At 41.1% G+C, this 22,414-nt stretch overlaps 1 protein-coding gene across 2 annotated transcripts in view; it reads left to right on the top strand.

Moving 5' to 3' along the window:
• The first annotated feature begins 4,673 nt into the window (after nucleotides 1–4,673).
• Nucleotides 4,674–22,414, top strand: part of CPEB3 (cytoplasmic polyadenylation element binding protein 3) — a 164,794-nt gene continuing 147,053 nt past the window's right edge. For both annotated transcript variants that reach the window (XM_089690293.1, XM_089690292.1), the window contains exon 1: nucleotides 4,674–4,833. The gene's annotated coding sequence lies outside the window, so the exon portion shown is untranslated. The remainder of the gene's footprint in view (nucleotides 4,834–22,414) is intronic.

Raw genomic sequence — 22,414 nt, 5'->3', positions numbered from 1 at the left:
CATGTCTTGCAATATGTCATTGCTGTCATGTCCATTTACCAAACCTTGGGGGTATGGAGCAAGGATGTCTAATGCAACTGAATTTATAATGATCCTTTGGTTTGAAAACAATTAAGACTCATGCCTGTTGTTCTTCATTACTGTATTGATGGGCTGTGGATATTGTAATCTCATAACAACAATGAGTCTCTTGTCCATGCATGTCTCTTTGGCTAAAATGTTTTTTTCAGAACAACAGTGAAAAAAATGCTTATTACATATTCCTTTTCATTAGAGAATGTTTCTTTGGTGCTCCCCTGGATGACCCTCATTAAGGATGTCAGTGGAGGACAGCATACCTGAAAAATGTCCTTCTGAAGCTAAGAAGAGTTCCTTGCCATACGGCTGCTCTGTGCAAATAGAAAGTAGCTGACGCTGCTCTGTCTTATTTCCCAGGGCATTCTGGGATAGAGGAGCCTCCACTGGCTCTCCACCTGTACCCATCTAACATTTTATAAATGCTTTACTACTGTGCTCTAAATGCTATAGGTGTGGTTTCAGGAAGGATACGGCATGCTATCATTATTTATTTCAGGTACTTATATAGCGCCGTCAATTTTCGCAGCGCTTTACATATATATTGTACATTCACATCAGTCCCTAACCCTCAAGGGGTGTGCAATCTAAGGTCCTAACTTACATACATACATACATACACATACTAGGGCCTATTTAGACAGGATCCAATTAACCTACCAGCATGTCTTTGGAGTGTGGGAGGAAACCAGAGTACTCAGAGGAAACCCATGCAGGCACAGGGAGAACATGCAATCTCCAGGCAGGAGGTGTCATGGCTGGGATTTGAACCAACAACCCTTGTACTGCCAGGCAGAAATGCTAACCATTTAGCCACTGTGCTACCATTAAAATTAATGGAGGCTGCTGACAAGTGCCAGTGCCTTCTAAAAGCAAAATGCTGCTTAACCGTTAACACAAGGCTACCACACCCGTGTGTACTTCATTGTGTGGTGACCACTGTTATTTATAGCAGGCATTGAAGGGCAGTTATGCGGCCTTAAAAACACTGCTTATTGTTAGGTATTGATGCATGTGTGGATGAACCCTAACAGGAAGTCAGATCAAAGCAAAAAAAAAATTTTGGAGGAGGCTGAGAGCAATAGGCCTCACTGCACACACAGCCTCAGGCCGAGAGCTGCTGCGACTGGATGGTGCACTGAATGGTACTCCTCCGCCCCCCTTCAAGCCCTCCACAGCAGTGTCCTCCTCTGCCCCCCTCCCCCCCCCATCATTGTCTTCCTCTGTCCTTCACCCCCCCCCCAACAGCAGTATCTTCCTCTGCCCCCCTCCACCATCCCCCCCAAACACACACAGCAGTGTCCTCCTCTGCCCCCCTTTCACCCTACCACAGCAGTGTCCTCTTCTGCCCCCCTTTCACCCTCCCATCCACAGCAGTGTCCTCTGACTTTCCCCCCCAGCAGTGTCCTCCGGTTAACTTGTCCTCTGGTTAACTTGCCAGTTAACTTTAAAAGTGTATTTGGGCTGTTTCCGCCCTCCGTACAGTGCTGCTGGGCCTCCCACAATCCACTCTCCTGTGAACATGTTAGCAGCGGAGTGCGGGGGAAAGCACCAGCTCCTAAGCGGCAACTGAGAGAGTCCAGATGAAACAGTGACTTGGTCCACCATTTAGTGATGCCTACAGTAGAAGGTATTTTTTTTTTGAGTTAGGAATACGTACTTGTTTAGAATCTTTTTTTTATTCAAAACAGAGTTTAGTGTCACTCTGAACCCCTGGTGCTCAATCTGTGTGCCACTTTTGGCACCAGCATTAACTTGTGTTTTACTATTGCCCTGAGGTGATTGTAGCCATATAAGTGCATTTGCGACAGAAACAATTGGGTACCATTAATTATACTTTTTTATTGCCATTAACATACAGTTTTTCAGAACAAGCTTTCGGGGTATGTTGTCTCCTTCATCAAAGTCCAAGAAGAACTAATGTACAACGTTTTTGCACAGCAAAGGTAATTTTGGTGGTTGTAAAGCTTTAACTTTTTTTTATTATTATTATTATTATTATTTAGGCAACTTTCACACTGAACCAAAGTAGTTTTGCAACATTTATACCGCGTTTGTGGTGCAGGGCATGTGACTTCAAAACCACACCAAAAATGCAATGCAGGTGCGTTTTTGCCATGTTTTCTATTTATTTCAACGGGGAGGTGCATTTTTGGTGCATTTTTTTACCGCACCAAAAATGCAGCAAGCAGGACTTTAAAAAACGCACCAAACTCACACAGATCAGTGTGAAGAGTACTTTAGGAATATGTAATATGTCTCCAGCATATAACTGTCTCCTGAAGCATGTCCCCAACAACTCCTATAGCATGTTCACAATTTGACAGTCTCCTGCAGCATGTCCACAATCTCTGACATTATCATGCCTGCAGTCCATGACTGTCTCTATATCCTGTCCTTAGTATCTGAAAATTTCTTGCATCACATTTGTAGTCTCTATCTCTTGTATTATATCCACAGTCTCTGACCTTTTCTTGTATCATGTCTGCAGTGTCTGTCAATTTCTTGTATTATGTCCGTAGTCTGTGACCATCTAATATACCATGTCTGCAGTCTCTATTTCTTGTTTCATGCTTGCCGTCTCTGACCATCTTATATACCATGTCTACAGTCCTTGGCTGTCTCTTGTATCAGGTTTTTAGCTCTGACCATCTTATATACAATGTCTGCAGTCTCTGACCACCTCATATACCATATTCGCAGTCTCTTACCATCTTGTATACCATGTCCGCGGTCTTTTACCATCTCATATGCCATGTCTGTGGTCTCTTACCATCTCATATACTATGTCCACATTCTTTGAATGTCTCTTTTATCATGTCTACAGTCCCTGACCGTCTCTTGTATCAGGTTTGCCGGCTCTGACCATTTTATATATGATGTCTGTGATCTCTGACCACCTCATATACCATATCCGCAGTCTTTTACCATCTCATATACCATGTCTGCGGTCTCTTTCCATCTCATATGCCATGTCTGTGGTCTCTTGCCATCTCATATACCATGTTTGCGGTCTCTTGCCATCTCATATACCATGTCTGCTGTCTCTTGCCATCTCATATACTATGTCTGCGGTTGCTTACCATCTCATATACTATGTCTGCGGTCTCTTACCATCTCATATACCATGTCTTCGGTCTCTTGCCATCTCATATACCATGTTTGCAGTCTCTTGCCATCTCATATACTATGTCTGCGGTCTCTTACCATCTCATATACCATGTCTGCGGTCTCTTTCCATGTCATATACCATGTCTGCGGTCTCTTGCCATGTCATATACCATGTCTGCGGTCTCTTGCCATGTCATATACCATGTCTGCGGTCTCTTGCCATGTCATATACCATGTCTGCGGTCTCTTGCCATGTCATATACCATGTCTGCTGTCTCTTGCCATCTCATATACCATGTCTGCTGTCTCTTGCCATCTCATATACTATGTCTGCGGTCTCTTACTATCTCATATACTATGACTGCATTCTTTGAATGTCTCTTTTATCATGTCTGCAGTCTCTGCCCATCTCTTATATTATGTCCATAGTCTTGGACTATATCTTGTAGGTTTGCTGTCTCTGACACTGACTATTCATTGAATTTTATGTGCAGCCCTTTGGTAATGTTGGGGGCCGCACTTGAGGACCCCCATATCAAGAAAGTTGACCACCACTGATGTACAGTAAATTATCTGTAGGCAGCCTAGCACTGAGATCAACACCAGATCAGACCATGCAACTTTAATCCCACATCTATAGGTACCTAGGTTTCTTTGTCAAGCAGGGGCGGACTGACAACTCATGGGGCCCCCGGGCAATAGGGGATCGTGGGGCCCCTGTTTCCTTGCCCACACTCAAAGCACACCCAAAAAAAGCCTATAAAAGGTACCAGGGGCTTTTCATGGGGCCCCCTACTGACCCCAGACCCTTGGGCAGTGCCCGAGTGCTCAAATGGTCAGTCCACCCCTGTTGTCAAGCATACAAATCTGAACCTGAGAATCACAAATTGGTGCAAAAGCAACAAAAAGATACAATTGCTATACAAGTTGATACCAGGGGCGGACTGACCATTTGGGCCCTCGGGCCCGGAATCAGTAGGGGGCCCCATGAGATGCCCTTGGTACCTTTCATAGGCTTTTGTGGGTTTGGTTTGAGTGTGGGGAAGGACATAGGGGGCCCATGATCCCCTATTGCTGGGGGCCCCATGAGCTGTCAGTCCGCCCCTGGTTGATACATTATATTTGTTGGGATCATGGCAGGTTTCTTTGTCAGGCATGATAGAAGAGCCATATGTGAAGGTCTTTTGTATATACAATATGTATTATCATTTATTGTCACACACGGGACTGCTGCAGATTATAGCAGGCAATGTGTGCACACCGGCACATGATGTATTAGGATCAGATGATGTTGTCCTTCCATGTGTACAGTAGTAGGTTTGCTGTGTATTTGCCTCCTGCTATTGATGGCCATGTGAGTGTCATTGTCTCCCCAGCCTGCCCCGTACTAGTGCTGATTGCGCAATGTATCAGCTGATGTGCGGTAGGCAGGCTCAGCTCGTTTACTGCAGTTCTGGAACGCTACCCTCGCTGTCATGCGCTTGTGTCTGCAAAGACTACATCCCCCAGGAGCCTCTGCGTGCGCCTGCGCACTTGCCTTCCAGTTGTCAAAGTGCTCTTGGCGATCGGTCGTTCGCCAGCAGTAAGCAAAGAGAAAGAAGGACACATTGCATTCTTTTATCGGCCTTTAAAAGTGGTCACAAAAAGGTAACTATAACCAATCACCGCGATCTAATGCATGATAAAAAAAATACGATTTTCACTGACAATACATTTGATGCAATTAGTGGGTCATCAGTTCTGGTCATCTGCATCAAGCTGGTCGGAGGTGATACTTCTCTGTCGGTGGTATATGGAGAAGTTACCGGCTGTCCGGTTATAAAGCCCAGCAGGCTGTGGCTGATGAATGATGGGACTTGACCTTGAGCAGGCAGGCGAGTTTGTTGTGGGAGATAATGAAGTCGTTGATTACATATTGACCAGTGCCTGCTATGCTGGGGGGTCCACTTGCTGGTTATCGGTAGAGGAAATTTCCCATTAGCTGTGCAAAGCATTCTAAGTGATCTGTCAGAGACAGGAGTCCAATTGTCACATAGATTACATTGTTAGAAGTGTTTTTGTTGTAACATAAGAAAGGAAAAAAAAAATCATTTTTTTTAGGTGGTGCTTATACATCACCAGCTGTCATTAACCATCTAACATAATCCAACCTCTTTGTTTTTATTACTACTTTGCACCTTGATGTTGGGTGTTATTATTGACAGATGAGCATACACCCTGTTAAACAAGTATGCTAGCTTCCTCTCATAGCATGCATAGTTCATGATGAGTAATGTGAGCAGAAAACTCTAGGGCTTAGGTTATTTAAAGTACTTCATATTAAGGAAGCTGTAATGGAATGTTGCTGTATTCTGTGTATATTACTGCATGCCTTTACATTCCACTGGAATGTGTTATTGTTTTTGCGAAACAAAAATATTACATCCAAACTACCTTCCCTCCCCAAGCTGTTTAATAGGCAGAAAGGTAGGATTAGTGTATGCCTGTGTGTAAACATTGTGGCTGCTGACTGTGGTGTCACTGTCAAAATATTTCATAATAACAGGTGACAAAGCAGCTATTTGCATATCTGCCAGCATAACAGGGTTATTTCAAAGGTTATATGAATAGCAGCCCTAGTAAATGTGTGAGAGTTCATTATGCAGGACTTTGTCATACTGAACTCATGGAAGGTTTGTGGGGCCTCAGGGTATTATGTATACTGTGCCAGCATTGAGGCAGCTGATCCTGGTTTGCTGCAGTGTTGTACTGCAGCATGAAGATGCGAGAGGATCTCTCTGTGTGCTGTGCCTCTCTGCAGACCCACAGGACTTAGTCCCTGGATTCATCTAGCTGGATGCCCTTCATGTCCTACCAAACACCAGCCAGAGCTAATGCCACCCAGGTCCTGCAGATTAACACATTGTCACTACTGCCAAGATTAGCATTGACAGATCAGTTTGCTTTGTCCAAACTCATGTCTGCCAAGAAGACTAATTAAATTTCTCCTTTATTTCCTACAACACATAAGCAATCAGTTGAAATGTGTGGGTAGTAGAACAAAGATGTTGCTCACAATTTAAATGTCCTTATTATTCACTTAGATGGTGCCGACAAAATCATATTTATATATTTGTGTACCTGTTACCTACATGTTAGAATTGGCCACTTTGTGGAGTGAACTAATGTGTAACAAAATACAGACTATCAGATCATGTTGGGTTCACTGTGGGTAAATCTGACCATACTTAGTGAAGATTGTTGATTATTAAAGTGAAGCAACAAATCAGAAATCACTTTGCTGAGCTCAGAGCAGTACTATAGGAGTTCTGATTGGTTACTAAGGACTACTGCACTTGAATAAAGCTGTTAGTGTTTCATCCTGACTTTGTAAATTGCATTGAAGAAGAGGTAATAATTTGATTTAATGGGAATTATTTGCAAACAGTTGGGAATTATGAACATTGGATCTGTTGCTTTTAAAAACGGTCAGCAGCATTGTCATTGCAGGGCAAATTGAAGAATGTAGGTTGAAACCTGATTAGCTGAAAAAAAGTAAAAGCCATATTCTGTTTTTCTGTTGATATTAAAAAGGCAATAGCCACAACTCAAAGTTATAAGCACTTTTCAGCTAACTAGATAAATCCCTAAAACTGCAGGCTTAATACACATTGAACTTGAGTTTCTTCCATGTTGCATCTCTAGATGCTAGGCAAGAACTCATTTTATATTACCCCAGGTATCTTATTACTATAAAGCAGGGTTTTTCAAACATGGTTCCTCCAGAGGTTGCTTGGGATTACTTGAGCAATGATCAATTGCTGCCTTTTGGATCAGTGGTCACCAAACTATGGCCTGCAGGATGGATATGGCCCTTTGCTTGCCCTTATCTGGCCCTTGGAGCACCTTTCCTCCCACTGATACAATGCACAATTCCTCCTACTAACACCAACTACAAGGTACCATTTTTTTCAACTGACACCAACTATTAGGCATAATGTCTCTCACTTTCACTATTCAACAGTAGGGTACTATTCCTTCCACTGACACTAACAATGGGGAATAAATTCTCCCAGTGACACCAATGATGGTACACTTTTCCTCCCAGTGATACCAAGGATGGGGCACTAATCCTCCCATTGACACCAATGAAAGGGCACTATTTTACCTTTTTTCACTGGCCCTAATTCCAACTAACATCATTGATCTTTTTAGTTATCTGTAATAATTCTTTATTATACATTTAATAAATGTAAGGAACATTATTTATTATAGGTACTTATATAGTGCCGTAAATGTACGCAGTGCTTTACATATATATTGTATATTCACATCAGTCCCTAACCCTCAAGGGGTGTACAATCTAAGATCTCTAATTTACATTCATACATACACATACTAGGGCCAATTTAGACAGGAGCCAATTCACCTACCAGCATGTCTTTGGAGTGTGGAAGGAAACCCATGCAGACACAGGGTGAACATGCAAACTCCAGGCAGGTGGTGCCATGGTTGGGATTTGAACCAACGACCTTAGTACTGCCAGGCAGAATTGCTAACCATTTATCCACTGTGCTGTGCTCTTCCCAATGGCCATCACACTAATGTATCATGAGTTGCAGATGTAGTTATTTTTAGCTGGGATTCCCTGAGACCAGAAAGTAATTTTAAGGGTTCTTCAGTTTTTTTAAATACAATTGCTGCATACAGAATTTTTCTTCTGATGGGGTATTCTCTTGTCCTGCATCTTTTCTCTAATCCTAGTTTGATGTCACCCTTTCCATGCTCATTAATAGAAAATGTAGGATGAGTTGTCTAGTTACTCACAACTGGTTACTTTATCATACTTACCATCAGGTATGATAGGAGCCTGCATTTCAGATTACTTTTTCATGTTCTGCAAGTTCTTCTTCCCATTCTAGTGCCACATTTCTACATGGTCATTGATAAAGAATGCAGAAGGATCACTTTGTGATACACAAATATGTACAGTAATCATTGTCTCCACCAGTAGAGTAGCATGCCAGTGACTAAAACTGGTATGTGGACTACACAGATGTAGGGAAATAACCATCTATGACTTGGTGCCAAGCCTACTGAAAGATAGCCATGTACTGTGCAGCATTGTGTACTTATTTCTGCAATCAGAGCCGAAAACCAACAGCAGAAATGAAAGATGTGGTGGAGAGTAATTCCTTTCTTTGAATAGCTCAGTTTTTATTGTTTATCATTCGATCACCCATCTCTCACTTGAAAGAAAGCATATAGTAATAGTGGTCACTGCATGCATTTCTATTCAGTATCATTTCCTCTTTTCTATATCTTGGTAGGTAAGGGGTGGCAATCGTTTGAATGCATGTGACACTTATGTGGATGTAGGCTAGTCATGCCTTCTTTCTATTATTCCTGTTTTCCAAAAGACTTCAGGAGAGCAAACAATCATTACTATGATTATAGTAATAGCAGCTACACAGCTACTACATTCCTTACTATAATCATGTAGAAATGAAGAAATGTGGCTTTGTGGTTTTATAACATGAGCCAGCAATACTTTATTCAGAGCCATAAAGTGCTTCCAAATATTCCTGCAGTCATACCATATGGAAAGGTACAGACATAAAGGTTAAAGTGAAACAATCGGTCATTTTATGACTGACAAGTCTGCATGAATACATTCTTTGCATGTCATAAAATATAGCAATGGTATTGTTCGAAAAGCATTCAAAACTAATGTAAAAGTAGTAATTAAGCTTCAGTTATGGGAGTGTGTGAGGTGCAATATTGGAGTCTAAAGCCATCAGTTTCCTGTAGACTTCTCTTGCTCGGACTGTACATAGTAACGAGGTGTGAGATTGAAGCAGGGGGCTGGTAAGTGTGAGGCTATTGTACACACAGTCATGAATTTAAAGTCTGCTGTGCAGGCACCAGGATTTATATGATTGTAGCACGTGTGGGTCAGCATCTTAAGTCAAGAAGTAGATGCTAGCCTTAGCTGAGTCTTGAAAAAAGGTGGTGCCAGCCAATAAATACCTGCATTTGTTACTTATCAGGCCTTTACTAAACATGGAAAAACAGATGATTCTACATCCGCTTTATATTTCCATATAGATCAGTTATTCAGGAAACCTAGCATAGCCAAAACAGTATCCAAAGAGCAACACCTTGTAGTGGTTGACACCACCGACACCACCTTCCGATTCAATTTTCTAATATCACCCAAACCGTACTCTCCACTCCTCACACGACCTCCTGCTCTCTATCTCCCTTGTCTCCTCCTCCCATGCTCATCTCCAGGACTTCTTCAGAGCTTCCCCCATCCTCTGGAACTCTCTACCCCAGTTTATCAGACTATCGCCTACTCTGCTCACTTTTAGGTGATCTCTGAAAACCTCTCTCTTCAGGGAAGCCTATCCTGCCCTCAGCTAATAATGGAATTTTCTACTCCTCCTAGCAGTCCATCCCCCACAGTTACTACCTTTTGTACCACTAGCCCCTCCCTCTTAAATTGTAAGCTCCAAGGAGCAGGGCCCTCCTAACCCTCTTGTATTGAACCGTATTGTTGCTGTATTGTCTCCCGTTACATTGTAAAGCGCTGAGCAAACTGTTGGCGCTATATAAATCCTGTATAATAATAATATAGCCTACTTGTATCCTAGATATGGGCTGTACCCCGGGCCCCCGCTTAGAATCATCTCCTGAACTTCTAGCCCAGCTTTCAGCTGTCAAATGGCAGATCTCCAGTGGTCAAAAAGAAGTGGTGGGATTCAATAGTTGAATGACAGAAATTGGTGCTTAGTGTTCTTTGGTCATTGTACAACCTGTGGCTGGGATCCACAGGGACTCCACAAGAACACAGACAATGATCTGAGGATTAAAGTATGAACCTGTAGACCTTACAATGGTGCTTGTACTTTAGTTATGCTGTTAGGGTTTTGTTCTATGTCAGGTTCACTTTAAGGTGCTTGTGTACCTACCATTAAACTTACCATTGGTTGGCTATGGGGGTGTAAACAATTCATGTGCATCCACTTCACATATGGCTGGAGAGAAAATCAGAGGAAAGAGAAATACTGCCTGGCCTTGGGAGTGTTTAGCCTGCACCTGAGGTTGCATGTGTATTAATTGGCAACTTTGATTAGGATACAAGATACAATTTTTTTTTTTTTTTTTTTTTTTTATTCTGAAAGGTAAAGTTTTCTGTTAACATTCATAATCTTACAGGATACTTTCACACTTCTGACACTGAACTAAGGTACCTGGTCCTGCTTGCTTGTTTAATTTATCAGATTGTTTTACATAATTCATGTAACAGGGCCAGCAAAAGTTCTAACAAAATGCATCGTATAGAACAGCCTTTCTCAAACGTTTTAAAATGGTAGTAATAGTAAACTCCTTTTTTTTCTTCTTCTTTTTTTTTTTTTTTTTAAATTTTTCCTACAGGTAAGCTTCTGATAAAGCTTACCTGTAGGTAAAATGAATATCTCCTAAACATGCACTGTTTAGGAGATATCCTTTTCTAAAGCCAGAAAATGAGCTCTGAAGGAACGGCACGGGTATGCCGTCCCTTCAGAGCCATGTGCTGTGGCCCAGGACTCCTGCACGCATGGGCGGAAGTGTCCTCGGTTAAAAGGAGGGCTTCCTTTTAAGGGAAGTCTTTCATAATGTGCTAGTTTGTGATGCATACTAACACACTATGACATTACCTTGCAAGGGACTTTTTTTTTTTTTTCTCTTTCCTGCAGTTTTCCACGACTTTAACATAGAGGAACCCTTGAAATAAAGTTCTGATGTCAGGGATCCCCTGCTAAAAATTACTTTAGCTACAGATTAGGGCACATTAGCGTGATGGTCATTGTGAAGAATGCTCCTTATATTTATGGTCAGTAGGAAGAATCCCCCACCTTACATGGCTAAAAAGATCATTGGTGTCAATGGTTACTTCTGAGAATCAGAAAATACTTCTTGCACAAGGAACCCCTAACAACCTCTGGAGGGCCCTGGTTGGGAAAGGCTGGTTTAGAATCTCTCAGTAGCCTGAGTTTTATGAGGATATCTTTCAGGTAATATGTACAGCTTGCAACAAATCCATGTATGTTACAACAAAATTCAAATTAAAAGAAAAAAAAGTTGTGCAAAAAAAAAAACCTCTGTCTAATTTCTCCAGCTCACAGTTTTAGGATTTTCTTTAGGTAGTTAATAGCCAAGTCATTCAGTATGCTGTATCTTGTGATTTCTAGCTTTGAACAAGCAATTATGTTCCCCAGCTCCTAAAATTACTTTTATAGTTCTTTAAAGCTTGCTCACCAGTGTAGTATCTGCTAATAAAAAACTCAATTCTATTAATTAAAGTGGCATTAAACCCTCTCCAAAAATAGTGATATATTTGTTGCTTACCTGTCCTTATATTTGTTGGCTGCATTAGTTTTCTTTTTTTATGTTCTTATCCTTTATTTCATAATACACTTCCTGTCTTAGATAGTCTGTACTCTGGCTGGAGGGGCAATGGAGACACCTTTTGGACAGCAGCATTGTCAATCTGGGGAGAGGGCAGTGTTGGATGGTCTAGTAGGTTTAGATGAACTTAAAGCGGAGTTCCACCTGAAAAAAAACTGTAGCTGCTGAATCTTAAAATACAGCCACTTGCCTGACCTGTCCCTCGGTCCAGCGGTGTCCTCACCACCGTTGGTTTCACTGGCTGTCTTCTCTCCCTGGTGCCATCTTCATTGTGGGCACCAGGCTGTGACAGCTTGCAGTTTCACAGCCAGGTGCCCACTGCGCATGCGCGAGAATAGCTGCGCTTTGTGAATGATCCCATAGTCTTCTGGGACCTGTCACGTGTAGAGAGGGAGTGTAGAAGGACAACTTCCTCTTCCGATCGCCTAGGTCGGGTGTCGGCAACCCGCGGCTCCAGAGCCGCATGCGGCTCTTTTTCACCTTTGCTGCGGCTCCGGAGCACACTGCCCACCAGGTGACAGGCAATAGGGTTGCCTTAGCTCAGTGGTCGGCAAGCTGCGGCTCTTTACACATGCAGCTCTTCTGTGTGCCGGGCGCCCGCTGGCAAACATTGGCTGTCAGGATGTAGGCGGGGCAGCGTGACTAACTCCTCTCACAGTCCGCCCTGAAGACCGGAACGGCGCGGGAACACGGCGAGAGGAACGCGCGGAGCAAAGGTAAGTGAATTGACACAATATGGGGAATGAATTACTATAGGGGGGATGAATTACTATGTGGAGGATGAATTACTATATGGGGGATGAATTACTATATGGGGGATGAATTACTATGGGGGATGAATTACTATATGGGGGATGTATTTTCAGTTTTAAAAATGTGGCTCTCAAAATAAACTTCAATCGTGGTTTTGGCGAGATTTGGCTCAGTTGAAAAAAAAGGTTGCCCACCACTGACCTAAGGCTATGATTGTGATTATGACGATACACTGTGGCCCTGATTAACCCTTTGCTTACTGGGCCCTTAAACCCCCTTCATGACCAGAGCGCTTTTTGCAATATATGCAGTGTCGGATTTGTTTTAAATGTTGCAATGGTTTTGCGGCTCCCAGTCTTTTTTTCCCTCTCGGAAACGGGTCCAAGTGGCTCTTTATGTCTTAAAGGTTGCAGACCCCTGGCCTAGGTGATCGCAGCGGAAGTAGGAGCAGGTACCTGTCAAATTCGGGTTTTCTTTTTCTTTTTTTGGGTTAAAGGATTTACATAAATGAAAAAACTTGACCACTGTAAGCACCCTTGTCAGTGCAAAATGGTTTGACTTAAAGCGGAGCTCCACCCAAAAGGGAAAGTTTTGCTTTAAGGACTGCTCTCCATTAAGGATTGGCACCTTTGGGGGTCGGGGGGAGAGCGGGTACCCAAATTTGACAGGTACCCGCTCCCATTTCCGGCCCGATCACCAAATGGAAGGTGTCCTCCCTCCCTCCCTCCCTCCCTTGCTGTAGTCTTTTGGGACACATGACAGGTCCCAGAAGACTACAGGACCATTCATGAAGTGCAGCATTACTCGCGCATGCGCAGTGGGTACCCAGTTGTGAAGCCGCAAGCTATCATAGCCGGGTGCACACACTGATGATGCCGGTCTCCTGGAATCCAGGACGGCTGGTGAAACGGGCTGAGAGGGACACACCACAGGACTGAGGAACAGGTAAGTGGCTGTTTTTTAAAAGTCAGCAGCTACAGTTTTTGTAGCTGCTGACTTTTAATTTTTCACAGGTGAGTGGAACTCCACTGGAATGCTCTAACTGCCACTTTTGGTTTTCCGCTTGACTTTTTATATATTAAGTCGAAAAAATAACAGACTTGCTGGCTGGGTCAACAGGTAAAAATAAAGAAAAAAGCCTAAAAAAGGTAACTAATTCAGCCACCACATCTAAGAATTGGTAAGCTGCAATATAATTTATTTTTGTTTTTAGGTTTAATACTGCTTTAAGCAGTGCTTATTTTATGCAGTTTGTATAATTCAGTCTTTTATCATGACTTGTATCTGTGCCATCTTTTTTACAGTTGCTGTAAGCTCACATCAGCATGATCAGATGACATCTAGAATGTTTATGGGATACAATCTACATATAATTATGGCAGATTGTTTTCAGAGTTATTTTTTTGTTTTAGCTGGCAATTTCTTAGGATAGGAGTAGCATTGGGAATGTCTTAAGAACACATGAACATGCATTTTTGGTACTGATGGTTCTTATTTTTTTAGCTTGATAGCAACAATGTCTAATCTTCTACAATGTATACCCACACAGAAGGTTGTGTTTGGAGCTGGTACAGTTGTAGTAAGAATTAGAATTACTTAGGTTCCATCCACACTAGCATTTTTTTTTTTAAGTTTAAAAAACACTGGATAAAAACTGCTGGTAATAGCAGTTTGTAGTAGCATTCAGAAGCGTTTGAGAGTTACTGTTTTTTCAGTACATGTAGAGGAAAAAAAAAACGAGAATAAGCTATTAGGAGCACTTTAGTTTTTTTTTTCTGAGGGAAAAATGCTCCAAAAAATTTGACGAAAAAAAATTTTTTTTTTGCTCCTAGACACTTAAGCTCGAAAAATGCCAATAGCCTAGAGTAGTGTGCATGGACACACAGGATAACACGATTTAGCTTCTAGGAGCAGAAGACAATATGCTGATAACAGCTTCTAGGAGCTTAAAAAACCACTAGTGTGCATGGAGTCCTAAAATGTAACAACAAGGAAAGTGTAACATGCTCTGTCTTGTGCTGTATCAAATATTAGTGATAACCCCTTAAGGGCTCGTTCACACCAGAACACAGCATGGGAAACCCACGTTCAAAATTTACTGGATGTGCAATCTGCTGCAGGTGTCTATGTAATCCTAACAACACTCCAAACGCAGATCGCAAATGCAATGTGTTTTCCTACACCAGATCACATGGTACAACAGTACCATGCGATCCAGTGCAGTGTGCTTTTGAAAAGTAGTGCATGCACTTCCTTTTTGCAATCCAGTGTGATTTCAGCCCATTCAAATGAATTGGCTGAAAATAACATTGCACTAAAAGTCGCACAGGAACATGGACTGCTTTTTTGTGCGATTGAGGTGTGAACCGGCTCTAACTCCAAGAGTAAAGGTAAGTAGAAGGGCTTTGCAGACAATATGAGGAAACAAACTGGGGTCTAGTTAGGGAGAGGAGGACCAAAGTCAACATAGATAAAGATTAGGAGGGTTTGGGAGAGGAATATCTTCCCTTGGAGGCAGCATAGTTGCATTTTTTGTTAATATGTTAATATTTAGAGGTGCCTTAAATTTGTGTGGCTAATAGAGGGCAGGAAATAGCACCAGCCAAAATCCTCGAAGTCTAGGAAACCTAGCGTGTGGTTCATCAGGGGTGTTTTTTTTTTTTTAATTTTTAATTTACAAGAAAAATATACAAATTCGTTATGGTTTGGTGCCTGTTTCTGTTATTTGACAGTAAGGCCTGCTATAAAACAGAATTCCAAAAAAGTTAAGACGCTGTGTAAAGTCACTGCTCTCTGCTAAGAGCTGACTGTGAACTGAGCGATCAGCGGTAATATGACTGCTCAGTTCTTGGGCTTAGAGCTGGCAGGAGACAGCTGCAGCATCAGACTGACACTGCAGCACAGAGGTGAATATATATGTTTATCTTTTTAACAAACCCAAACTTCTCCTTATGGTTCTAACTGGCTTATTCAGTTATCCGGTGACATTTGGATCTCATGGTTGTCATCATTCCTCTGCCTTGTTCAGTCATGTAGTCATTTTTGTGTTTCAGGCCCAGGACCAATCCCTCAGGGCATGGAGAGCCTGGTGAATCCATCCAAACATTGTCACATTTTTGGCAGTGTGATTTATCCAGCATGCATTGTTCCCAAACAGCCACAAGAAATTCTGGGAGTTGTAGTTTATGTGGCTATTTCAATATTTTTATGAAATTTTAGTTATTTCACTGCTCTGTATATTTATTTTGCAGGACTGTTGCTATGTGATTTTTTTTTTTTTTTAAGCTTGTGCCAGTGTGTGGAAGAGCCACCTGGCTTCTATATCCACTTTAAGACCAGGCCTTTTCTGACACTTTTTGTTTACATTTAAAAACCAGCATTTTTAAATGTAAACTACCTAGAAAATTACTTAGAACCCCTTGATATTATATATATATATATATATATATATATATATATATATATATATATATATATAAGCAGAGGCCCTATTCACTATTATTGCTGTCACAAGGAATGTAAACATCGCTTGTGACAGCAATAGGCAGTGACAGATACTCTATATGGACAGATCTGGGGTCTATTAGACCCCAGAAGTCTCCTCTGCCCTTAAAAGCATCTGATCACACCAAAATCAATGTGATCAGATGCTTTTCCAAATTGAAAATGGCGCTGTTTACATCCCGGGAAACCGAAAGTGACAAAATAATAGTCACTTCTGGTTCATATACCATAGAGCTGATCGGGGACCTTCCATTGCTCAAAAACCTCTATGGTAAGCCTGTGGAACCGCCATCTTCAGCTCCGGGTTCTCTGGTGAAACGGAGAGCCCAGAGACGCATCAGCGGGGGAGGGTCACGACATCTCCCGCCACCTGTATAAACAATCAGGCAGCTAATTAGCCCCTAGGGTGGCTTTTACAAAAAAGCCGATTACTTGCAGAAAAAAAACAATACCGGGTTGGTGCCTGTAGCTGCAGGCATCATCTCGTTATGCCACTTGAAACTGCCGATGTACATGTACATTAAGCAATCTTCAAATGGATACCTTTCCAGCATTCTAGAGGTCTGCTTATTTGCCATAGGCGTTACAAAATGGGTTTAACTTCCTTGATAAGTTTTTCATTCATGTCACATAATAGATAATGTCAATAATGGAATGCTTTTTTAGCAGTAGAGGAAGTGGAACTCAAAATTGAAGGGACAGAACCAAAAATTTCTAATGGGAGATACTGTCCCTTTTTTCTGTAATCCCTGAAAAACAGAAGAATCCTGGGCATGACACAACAGTTTTGTCAGGACTGACCCTTTAGTACACTTCTGTAGTTTACATAGATCCTATTTGTATTGAAGCTGAGGCTAAGGGTCTGTTTGTTTCATTATTTTATATAGCATCAGCAACATTTTCAGCACTTTAGAAAATACACAAAACCATTCTCTTTACTCCTGGACCCCAAAGGAGATTTCAGGCTGGCCTCAGCCTTTCAAACAGGCATGAGACAGGCATGAGATGAGGGCTCCCCAGTCTGGCCACACTTAATCATATAAAGGTTAAACTTTCTGTCTGTGGGCACCACCAGATAGCCATGGCTTCTTGATCTTAAGAGGATAGATCAGTCAGATTAGATCCAAATTTTTATAAATGTAAAATACACCTAGGGGAAAAAGAATCCCTTAATAGATTACAATATTGGAGGTATAGTGCTGGCCAGTACTACAGAGGAAAAAAACTGAGGGTACTTATTTCAGATTATTGTAAAATGAGGAAACAGTGTAGCCATTTAGTGGGAAAAGTAAATATAATTCTAGGATGCATCACTAGAAGGGTCAACAGTAGGAGGAATGAAGTCCCAATTCCCCTATATAGATCTTTAGTGAGACCTCATTTAGAATACTATGGGGTCAATTCACTAAAGGCTACCGCATGCGATAACATGGTCACGTGACTCATTGCATGCTGTAACAAAATGTCCAATTCACAAAAAAAATTATTATACGTTATTTAACGTATGTGCCGGTAAATACCACAAAAATAAAAAAATGTTGTAAGCTGTTTAATCCAATTCACAAATGGAACCAGATGTAAAAAAAAAAGCGATATTTACCACCAGAGTTTTACTGGCGGTATCACATGCAGTATTTTTTAAAAGCCGGTTGTTAAGGAAGCCGGCCGCCCAGCCCTTCACAAAAGATGACTCATCAGCTGTCAGCAGGTTTCCTGATGACAGCTGAATGTAAAAAACAAGAATTGCCAGCAATTGTAAATGAATTTACAAAAATGGCTTGGGGTTCCTCCCCGCATCCATACCAAGCCCTTCAGGTCTGGTATGGATTTTGGGGGGATGCGCACGCCATTTTTAAAAAAAAAGTGAGTCATCTGTTATAGCTGGGCAGCCGTCTTCCTTAACAACCAGCGATAAATGATAATATGCAGTAATTTCTGCAATAACGATATTTTACCGCATTTATTTAGTTGTTATTTAATGCTTAGTGAATTGACCCATATGTCCAGTTCTGGAGACTTCACTTACAAAAAGATATTGCTAAGATAAAACGAGTATGGAAACGGGCAACAAAAATGGTGAAAGATCTGAGGGATAAAACACACCAAGAGAGACTTCAGGAATCTAATATGTACAGTCTGGAGAAAAGAAGGGAAAAGGAATGCATGACTGAAACCTACATCAATACATCAAGGGGTGAATAAGGTTCAGGAGGGCAGTATTTTCAATATGAAGTCAAGATCAAGAACGCGGGGTCCTCAAACTAGCAGGAGGAAAGTTCAAAACTAATCTTAGAAAGTATTATTTTACCGAGTGGTTGATGCTTGGAATAGACTTTCAGCAGAAGTAGTGAGTCATTCAACAATAAGTGGATTCAGACATGCTTAGGACAAACATGGAGCTATAATCACATAATAAATTAAAAAACATATACAGTCATGGCCAAAAATATTGGCACCCCTGCATTTCTGTCAGATAATGCACCATTTTGCCTAGAAAATTGTTGCAATTACGAATGTTTAGGCATTCTCATGTTTATTTCTTTTGTTTGTATTGGTATGACCCAAAAAAGTGGAGAAACAAAAAGCCAAATCTGACACATTGCAAACAAACCCCTAAAATTTAACTGGACAAAATTATTGGCATGCTCAATTTAATATTTGGTAGCACACCCCTTGGAAAAAATAACTGAAATCAATTGCTACCTGTAACCATCGATGAGTTTCTTACACCTCTCTACTGGAATTTTGTACTACTCTTCTTTCGCCAGCTGCTCCAGGTCTCTCAGATTGGAAGAGTTCCTTTTCCCAACTGCTGTTTTGAGATCTTTCCACAGGTGCTCTATGGGATTGAGATCTGGACTCATTGTTTACCAGTTCAGTACTCTCCATTGCTTTGTCTTAAACTATTTCTGGGTGCTTTTTGATGTGTGCTTTGGGTCATTGTCCTGCTGTAAGACCCATGACCTCTGCCGGGGACCCAACTTTCTGACACTGGGCCCTACATTGCACCCCAGAATTCTTTGGTAGTCTTCAGATTTCATAATGCCATGCACATGGTCAAGACATCCAGTGCCTGAAGCAGCAAAACAACCCCAAAACATCAGTGAACCTCCACCATGTTTGACTGTAGGGACTGTATTCTTTTTTTTAAAGGCCTCATTGCTTTTTCTGAAAACAGTAGAATGATGTGCTTTACCAAAGCACATTCTCCCAAAAGGATTTTGGCTTCCTCAGGTAAGTTTTGGCAAACTCCAATCTGGCTTTTTTACGTTTCTGTGTCAGCAGTGGGTCCTCCTGGATCTCCTACCATAGCGTCCCTTTTCATTCAGATGGCGACCTATAGTGCGAGCTGACACAGTTGTACCCTGTGCCTGAAGGTCAGCTTGAATTTGTCTGGAAGTTTATCAAGGTTCTTTATCTATCATTCGAACAATCTTGTGTTGCAATCTTTGAGGAATTTTTCTCTTTCATCCACGTTCGGGGAGAATAGCTACAGTGCCATGGGCTGTAAACTTTGTGACAATGTTGCGCACAGTGGACACAGGAACATTAAGATTTCTGGAGATGGACTTGTAATTTTGAAATTGTCCATGCTTTTCCACATTTATTATTCTCAAATATTCAAACAATTCTTTGCTACTCTTTCTCTTCTCCATGTGGCACACAGACACACAACAGAGAGGTTGAGTCCATTTCTCACCATTTTAACTGCTTCCCTGTGTGATTTCTATATTGTCAGCACCTGGTAATTAATACATGTGAGCTTAATTACAAATTAAAGGTGCATCACAAACTCAGAATGCAATTATTTCTTACAATTTTGAGAAGGTGCCAAAAATTTTGTCCAGTCAGTTTTTGGAGTTTTGAGTGGAAAGTCTCAGATTTGGATTTTTGTTTCTCCACTTTTTGTCTCATACCAATACAAACAAAAAAATAAACTTGAGAATGCCTAAACAATTTTCTGGGAGAAGCGGTACATTACTGGACAGAAATGCCAATATTTCCGGCCGTGTGTGTGTGTATATGTATGTGTGTATGTATGTATATGTGTGTATGTATATGTGTATGTATGTATGTGTGTATGTATGTATATGTGTGTATGTATATATGTATGTATGTATGTGTATATATATATATTATATATATAATTTTTTTTTTTTTTTTTTTTATAAACGAAAACCAAATTCAACAGAAACAGTTGCCCATGCAGGGGTTTTCACCATCAAAGCAGGCACAGTAAAAATACCTCCTGACTGTTTTCAGCAGTGCTGCAGCTTAGGCCTTAAACCTTGGCCTCTAATCTTTTAACTGGTCCCTCAGACTATGCCACAAACAGTACCTCTGCGTACTGTGGGGGTGCTCTGATATGCAGATCATATACCACGTGGTACCCCGTATAGTAATGTCAGTTTATACTGCAGTATATATTATTCTGACAGGTTCTTCTTAAAGCAGAACTTTGCTCTTTCTTTCAGCATTAACTATTTTAATCCTTATGCTGCTAGCCTTAGAAAATAGATTGGATAGTACACTATATTCACTTGTTTTTAAACTTTTTTTTTTTTACATTTCTGCAGTTGCTTCCTGGTTTTTGGTCTAGGCCAAAATGATGTCATACATCCCAGGAGTCTTCATGGACATTTTTTTTTCATTTAAGCACACCATCCAGCCTGCATGCCTGACCTTGCAAAAGTGTACTAACAGCTAATGTATATTGCATTGCGCAAGATTTTCTAGGGCATAATCCTGTGATGATGGGCAGATGGATGTTAGGAAGTAAATGCTACATGAATCATCTGCCCTTACTAGAGATTCTAGGGGTGTGATTTCTCAGAAAAGAAAAGCATGGAGACATAGATAGACAGGTGAGTTTGCTTTGAATATTAAAATGAATTAAATAACATTTTTGGTTTGTGTTGCTCAGATAAATTTCAGATACGTTTAAAGTGGTTGTAAACCCTTTATATAGCCAGTGAAATGACTGGCCTCGGTGATACACAGAGATGAAACAAATCCTCCTACATAAGTTGTACATGTTTATTTGCAATGTTCACTTGTCTACATCCCTTCAAAGTCCAGAAGTTATAAAGCTTGGCTGAGAGTTCTGAAAAAAGGAAATTACACACTGCAGAGCTCAGTGAGGAGAGCTCTGAGAGCTTATTGGAGGGAAGAGACACACCCCCTTCACACAGCTCAAAGGAACAGAGCTGAAACTGTCTATCTACTGGAGGTTCCTCCCCTGTCACTGTTTCCTTCTTGGTGTCAGGAAAACTTGTCAAAAATGACTACCCTGATAGCAGAGGAATGAAGCAGCAGAAAGAAATGGCAAACAATGCTTTGTTCATATTTCATGTCTGAGGTTTACAACCATTTTAAATTCTGCTGTAGGAGCATTCTAATGTAAATTATTTCATAACTCTCGGGAGTTTCTTAGTTTCTGTCGTGCAAAGTATGTTAGGTGTTGGTATAATTAAGTTTATTAGATTTTTCTTAGGTGATGTCACAGCTGTCAGCATTTTCTTACAGCCAATGTCAGTTCCTAAAATAGAATTCCAGAAATAAGTAGTAGAGAAAAGTTAGAACCTCTGGGGAGATTTCCCCCCATTTATTGTAGCAGAAATCTTTCATACAGCAAGGCCACCTATAGATATTACGTAGCTGCGTGAAGAAACATGCTATTTCGAGATGACTTCGTTTGTGTAAAAAGGATCATATGAAAGATGTGTTGAAGGCAAACCTCAGATCTGCGGTGCAGTTTTTTGGCCATTTTTCTACAGGTGAAAATTAGTGTTTGCCTGTCTTTTCCACCTTAAAAATGAACTTTTGGTTGTATACAGTACACATGTGAACTTCAAGTACCCATAGACCTCATTCTGACACTATTATAAGTCTGGTGGTATGGTCTTATGTCTTTGTGTAGTCTTTAGCCTCGTACACAAGATCAGAAAATCTTCCAAAAAATACCGTCTTGGAAGGGATCGCAGGATAATCTGATTGTTCGTAATCTGATACAATAATCTGATTGTATGGCAGAACCATTCAGTAGATCTTTCCTATCTCCCTGCCAGCACACAGAGCGATCATTCTAATGCACACAAGGAGGGGGTTGGTTGGGCATACACCATGTGCACGCCTATGCTACTATGTTTTATAACTCTGCTTAGCGAAGGGTCACTTAGGTCTCATCAATCACTGTTAGTTGCTGTAGACTCCCACTTTTCAGTAAGAGCTTCTTTTGAAATTCATGTCCCCATATATGAAAACATTTGGATACCAGACCAGTTTTCAATTGAACCATAAAACAGCCTGCATACAGCAGATTTCCAATTTTTTTTTTTTTTTGTCAAACATAGTACAACTGTATCATAGGTTGTGGACAACAGAAGCAATCTAAAGTCTGCATTCAAAATGGAGAATGATGGGACATCGTTCACAACTTTCCTAACCCTCACTCTGCAGAGGTTGTCTTTTGCCATCCTTTGTGCTCAGTTCATCATCCAGTTATCAAAAAATCCTTCTAAAATTTCAAGTTTAGGTG

The sequence above is a fragment of the Staurois parvus genome, unplaced genomic scaffold, assembly GCF_062004578.1.
Source record: "Staurois parvus isolate SC_StPar_1 unplaced genomic scaffold, SC_StPar_1.0 ptg000525l, whole genome shotgun sequence".
Classification (NCBI taxonomy): domain Eukaryota; kingdom Metazoa; phylum Chordata; class Amphibia; order Anura; family Ranidae; genus Staurois; species Staurois parvus.
The sequence above is the reverse complement of the archived record's forward strand: the minus strand, read 5'-3'. Positions and strand labels throughout refer to the sequence as shown.